This window comes from Chionomys nivalis, chromosome 24, assembly GCF_950005125.1.
Source record: "Chionomys nivalis chromosome 24, mChiNiv1.1, whole genome shotgun sequence".
In the NCBI taxonomy this organism is placed as follows: Eukaryota; Metazoa; Chordata; class Mammalia; order Rodentia; family Cricetidae; genus Chionomys; species Chionomys nivalis.
Window position 1 is genome coordinate 32,295,249 of NC_080109.1, and position 7,153 is coordinate 32,302,401.

Consider the following 7,153-nt stretch of genomic DNA (forward strand, 5'->3'; position numbering starts at 1 on the left):
CCCTCCAAAGGAAAATGTCAATTAGTACTTTGTTTTCTTTTGTTTTTAAAGTCATTAAACAAATGGTAAATAAAAATTGGTTTATATGGTTTTCTTTTTGAAACAGGATTTCATATAATTTAGGCTGATCTCAAATCTTCTTGTAGCCAAGGATGACCTTGAACTCCTGATCTACCTACCTCCACTCACAAGTGCAGGAACCACAAGCATGTACTGCCACTTGCAACTGGAAAATTGACCCTCACCACCCAGATAGGGGTTCTCTGTGTAACAGTCCTGGCCTGAACTTGCTTTATGACCAGGTTGACCTGACTGTCTCCAAGTACTGGGATTTAAGGCGTGTACTTCCATAGCTTGGTTGAAGATTACTTGTTAAATGTAATTTATCTGCATTATATATAGACTCTATTGTAAAACAAGTATTTGCCACGGACAGGCTCAGGGGAGCCACTCAGTCCGTGGGAGAACCAGGGTCTTGGTAAACAGGAAGGTACAAGTTCGGCGAATGATAGACACAACACACAAGAGAGTGGTTGGAATCTGCTGTGATTTTACTGAATTCATGTTTTCATTATATATTAGTCAAACAACAAATCAGAAGGTCATATATCATTGATTGGCACAGTATGAAAGCTTCTTTTGGTCACATCAGCAATATTTAAGAAAAGCATATTATCAGGGACAGGTGTTAGACATAAAACATCCTTAGAAGAGAATATCTTGTCCTTGGGAACATAAACCTCAGACAAGTGGTTTCATCTTATGAATAGAAAGTTTCTGTCTCATTATCACTATCATGGCCCTTCCTCTTTCTAACCCTTTCTTATTTTATCTAGTAAACCAAATATGCCTAATCAGTTCTCTGCACCTGCTGAAATATACTTTTTTTGTACGTTCTTATGCAGAGGACACCATGGGGTTGGGATCTAGCAAGCCTATCTATAAAGTTCAAAGTATAATACAACAGTCTTTGTACATCAACATTAACCCATCTATTCCCTTGCTCATCATACATCCCATGTATGACAACGGTTCTGCTGTAGTCTTATACATTCCCATACTGTGCTTCCCTATCCCAGAGCTGTTCCTGAAGAGATAATCCTTGTCTTGTAGATACATAGAATATAATTATTAAAAGAGATTGTGCAAAGCCCGTATCCTGCATAGCCAGCTAATCGAGAAATCTGTCTATGCCTCAGTGATGGCTAATACCGGGCTGTCTGCCATTGACCTCCAGGAAGCCTAGTCCCATAGGACACGTAGCTCCCGTCCGGCATAATGACATATGTCATGTAACACAGACGGCACTGCAGTTGGTGTGGCAAGTATTAAAATAATATAAGTATATATATATGTATATACACATATATATTCTAATTATTTTTCCTTTAAGAATAAATGTCCATGTTATCTAATAAAGTGGAGATGCATCTTAGTACGGTGCTTTTCTGGCATACATAAAGCCATTGCCAGCATCATCAACCAAGCAACCAACCAAAAAAACAAAAAAAACCCCTATTATTTAGCAAGATGTAGTGACAGCTGTCTATAACCCTACCACTTATAGGTTGAGGCAAGATGATCCTGAGTTTAAGGCCAACCCAGGCTACCACTAAGACCTCATCTTTAAAACAAAAGTATCTGAAAGGCTGTGGGTGTATGTGAAGCATGGACAAACCTAGGACTCTATAAGATCCAGATGCTCCCAAGGTTCTTGCTACTGAGGTGGCTCATAGTGAGCATAGTGGCAAAAAGTTTCAGGCCACCAGAGAGATAAACCACATAATTAGAAGGCTGAACTTCAGGCCAGCTTGGAGGATGGGAACTGCACGTTATGTTCTATCACTGGGCCACATAGTTTATCATGTCTGAGTAATATAACCCCAATACAGACTCTAGACGCTGGCTTTGGTGGGACTCTGTTGGACAGATATCGTGATGTCTGAATGGAGATACTCCCTGACTCCATTTGTAGACACCATGACATCTCAACACTCCCTGACTCCACTTGTGGAGACCATATCTCAACATGTTTGGCTGTTTTTGTGTTGTATCTATCCTTTATTATAAGCACTTTATAATTTAAAAACATAAGCACTATATAGGGTTTTTCAGAGTTCTGTCAGTCATTCTAGCAAATCATTGATCCACAAGAAACTTAAGAGAACTTTTCTTAAAGTCAAGTCAGAAGATATATTTATGACGGCCTGGAGACCCCTGAAGTGAGACCGGCATGTAGGGCAGTGACATCTGTGAACCTACACCTTTAGTTTGGGGGTTTGCACTAAATGGATTGTGACTATTAGGGGTGAATTATATTGGAAACAGAATAGCCAGTGTATTCTTTACCTAGTTAACAAAAATCAAGAGCTGCTGAGAAAGCTCATACCTCTTTGATTGTCTAGGACTCACATGGCTGGAAGGAGAGAACTGGCTTCTGCAAGTTGTCCCCTGGCATCTACTTGCTTACCACAGCATGTATACACACACACACACACACACACACACACACACACACACACATATAACGTTACATATGTTACATACTCCCAATGAGGTTAGCTTTTGGATAAATGTGGTGGGATGGAGGTAACGTTTAAGAAAACACAATTCTTTTTGTTTGTTTGTTTTGTGTTGTATTTCGAGACAGGGTTTCTCTGTGTAACTTTGGTGCCTGTCTTGGAACTTGTGCTGTAGATCAGGCTAGCGTGGAACTCACAGAGATCTGCCTGCGTCTGCCTCCTGAGTGCTAGGGTTAAAGGCGTGCGCCACCACTGCCCAGCAAGGAAATACAATTCTAAGTGAAGAATAGTTACTGTTATGGTTAGGATCTGAAATGTCCTCTGGATGTGCTAAACGCTTGATGCTCAGCTTATAGAGTGGTTGAGTTCCTGGGTATGTATGCTTGAGGTGTGAAGAGTCTGGCTCGCTCTCTTCTCTGTCCTCCTTTTCTCTCCCTCTTCCCAGTCCGTGATTGTAAAGGAGCGTCTCCGCCACATGTTCCATGTCATGATGCTCTTCCTTGCCACAGGCCGAAAAGCAAAGTGGTCAAATGAACAACCAAAGCCTCTGAAACCATGTGCCAAAATGAACGAGAATGGCCCCTTATAGGCGCATGCATATGAATACTTGGATGCTAGGTGGTGAAACTGTTTGTTAAGGATTAGGAGACCTTGTGGGAGGTGTCACTGTGGGTGGGTTTGGAGGTTCCAAAAGCCTATCCCACTCCCAGCTAGTCCTCTCTGCCTCATTCTTATAGATACAGATGGTCTTAGCCACTGCTCCAGCACCATGCCTGTCTGCTGTCATGTTCTCACTACAATGGTCATTGACTCAACTTCAGAAACTCTGAGCCCCAAATAAACTCTTCTAGAAGTTTCTTTGGTCATACTGTCTTCATAACAATAGAGAATAAAACACTTCCTCCCAGTTTAGGTTAGTTTTCTAGGTATTTTGTCACACAGACAGGAAGCTAAGGACGATTTAAATTATGTTACTACTTAGATGTTTCTGGAATGGTTTATATACTCATTACTCACATTTTTGTATATATTTATTAAACTACAGAACAGTTGCATGTAATACAGGTCCTGTCTTGTTCTAGATTCGTATGTAGGGTCAACCTTTGCCTTTGGAATATCCATATATCACGACACTAAGTCAATTCCATGTGAGCAAAAAAACAAACAAAAACCATATATTATCCAAGAAGAAATAGTATGCTATTCAAGAGCTATTTCACTTTTATTTTTTTGGATTTTTGAGACAAACTCTCTACATAACCCTGGCTGTTCTGGAACTTACTACATAGACAAGGCTGGCCTCAAACTCCACAGAGATCTCTCTCTAGCTCATGAGTGCTGCAATTAAAGACAAATGTCAACATGCCCCAACATGCCCAAAGCACTTTAAAAATGAACAATATTCATTATATACCAAATTGTTCAGTCCTTTTCAACCCTACACTAGATAAGTTTCCCAAACCATTTTTCTTTCCTATATAAAAGAACACTGCAATTTAAAGGCAATTTATTTCATTGCTATATTTACCAATTCAGAGAAGAGGATCAGAAAGCAAATCACACACACAGAGTTTATTATGCATTTGGTTCTGAAATCTGGTTTTATGCAGGTCTTCTTATCCTAATGAAAGTTCTTTTTTGAGGTATATGTGTATATGTGTAGTCGTATGTGTGAGTGTGTACACGTGTGTATGGTGTACTGCATGTGTGTGTGCAGGGTCCCATGCCAGTGGAGATGCAGTGGCCAGAGGACATTGGTTGTTCCTCTCTATCACTCTGCCTTGAGAGCAGGTTGCTCACTGAACCCAGAGCTAGGGCTAGCAGCTAGCAAGCCTTAGCAATCTTTGTTTCCATCACTCAGATAGTGATAGCGGTTATAGACAAATGCAGCAATGCCCAGCCTTTCTCAAAAGCGTTGGAGACTTGAACTCAGATCCTCCCACTTGTGTAGAAAGTGTTCTTACCCACCAAGCCATCTCCCCAGTCTCTGAAAAAAGAGCTTTCTAGGCAGGGCTGCCTATGTTCAGGCTCTGCAGAACCATGAGTTTTCTAAGTTGGGATAAAGACGACACCACTTTACCATAGGGAAATGCCATCTGGAACTGTTCCAGGTACTAAAAGCCCTCAGGTCAAGCAAGAGGGCAGTGAGATCCTGCAGAAGCAGCAGCCAGTTCTGGAGTAAGAACCAAGCAAATGGAAAGCGACCCATCTGCCACCTCCATTTTTAAATAGCAGGTAGGAAGGAGAAAAACAAAGTGGAACAAAAATAGAAGTATGGTCACAGTGCCAAGGAATGGAATGCCTTTCCTAGAGATGAGTTTATTGCCAACGCGGCACTCACACCTATTAATGCTACTCCATCTAGTACTTTTTAATCTCCTTCTACTCTGATATCTAAGTATTTAAACAAACATTACTTTTTCTTCCTACAGAAACCCATTTCTGCAAGCTCTTCTGACGTTCTCACATGTGCACAATTTGCACAAAAATTAAAAATTTAAAACGTAATATTCCATCTACCATATACAATAACTTCCTTTCCGCCCTCCCATAAGAGACTTAATTTTCATTTCATACTTTTTAAAATTTATTTTATACGTATCAGAGCCTGCATGTATATATATGAACCATGTATGTGCCTGGTGCCTGTTGAGGTCTGGAGAGGGTATCAGGTACCTTAGACCTGGATTGAATTTTGATTCTCTGCAAGATCAACAAGTGCTTTTAACCTCAGACCGATCTCTCAGCCCTCCATTTCACACTTTCAAATCACAAAAATGTCAACGCTGTTAAAATTCACTACTCTTTGGCAACCAATTTAAGCACTTTTACCCTTACACTGTATTTGGGAGAGAGGTAACTATCTATTCTAAACCATCATTCAAGAAAACCCAGCCAGGGTTTGGGCACATAGTTCGGTTGATAGCTTTCCTATAGAGTATTTGCAAGGTTTAGTTCAATCTCCAGCAACACCAAAAAAGAAAACGAGGAAAAAAGAATACCGAACAATTCCCACATCATTGAGTAAACCATTAGCGTGAGATTTATTTAATCTCTTAAAATTTTGCTCTCTTTTTGGTGGAGTATTAAAAAAAACCACAGTTGTCTTCCCCATGTTTGCTCTGACTGCTACTGAGAATGTTTGGAGAAACAGGAGTCGATTTCGGGAGTTGTTTATACACTGACTGCATGGGTTTCTGTGGTCTGAAGTCATCACTTGGAGGCCGTAGTGGAAAGAGCTGGTTCTTCCACTAGCTGTGTGACCTTGAGTGAGCCGCCTCACCCTCAAAGTGGGAAACTACACGTGGACTAATAAATACACGTTATTTGAAGTGAACAAACACTGAAAGCTTGTTTTGATATTAAGAAATATGAGAAGATAGTCTGATTGGTGTTCTGTTTACAGGAAACCTGGCGGTAAATAGCACAGGTTTTGCCCTCAGAGGAGCTGTTTCTTGAAGTCAAGCCATTGTTGGTTAATTGTGCAACCCTCGGCAACTTACCTATTCCCTCTGCCTTTTCTTCTGTCTACTTGAGACAATCAGTCCCTCTCTCCGTTATTGTAGGGATGGCAGGAGGGAACGGAACAAGCGTTCTTTTAACATGCACAGCACATTCTGCTTCGTGGAAGACTAGTTAGCATTTGTTCTTCCACTATATATGCGCCACAAACTGTGTCAGCCTCGGGATTAGAAAAGATAACCGTGACTCAGGAAGCAGTACCATGGTTGGAAAACGCTTCATTTTCTACCGGTCTATACTCTTGTAACCAATCAGAAGAAGCCGCATGTTTTTGTTACTATAAAGGAATCGGCAAAAGACTGAGAACGAGCAAGCATCTAATAAACCAGAGCTGGGTTCGGAAGACAATTAGCAGAAGACACTTTTCAAATTTAGCCGTTCTCAAGTGGGAAAGGCCTGATTGGCTATACACGAGATGATGACAAGCGAACGATCAGAGGTGGGGTGATGGCAACCCCACAAACAGAGAGCTCATATGAGGCAGGATAAACGCTGAGCGCTCACACTAAAGAAAACAACTGAGACTAGGTCCCAACTCTGTCACCTCCCCACCGGGATTCCAGGTAACTTATCTCGACCTCAGGTCGCGGTAAAGTAGAAGTGTGTCTGATTTACACATCTCCTAGGATAGAGGTGATCCAGTGAAATCACATGACAATGTTATCTAGAGCAGGCAAACGTCGTGACACGCAATGATTTCTGGCACCTATTAGCCGACAAGTCCCATGGCAGGAAGTAAACAGCATCTGGTGAATATCGGTGCTCCTGATGGTGAAAGCAGCCGGTGGGCGCTAAGCAGGCTCTGCTGAAGGCGTTTGGGCGAAGCTGAGGCTCGAGGGGCCGGGAGCCAGCGACGCAGCAGCAGCTGGCTGCCACCTCAGTCGGGTCCCTCAGGCCCCTCAGGTGAGGAGCCACGGGCCAGCAGGGGAGGCAGGGGCCGCCAACGCCCTCCCTAGGACCAGGACCCGGCTGCGCTCATGCTGCCCGGCACGTACACAGCAGACGCCGGGAGCGCACCGGCTTGCTACTTACGGGCCGCTGCAGACGTACACTTGAAGGGGAGTCCGCCGAGGCGCCTGGCACCGCCGCTCTCCGCGCTCTAGGGACCG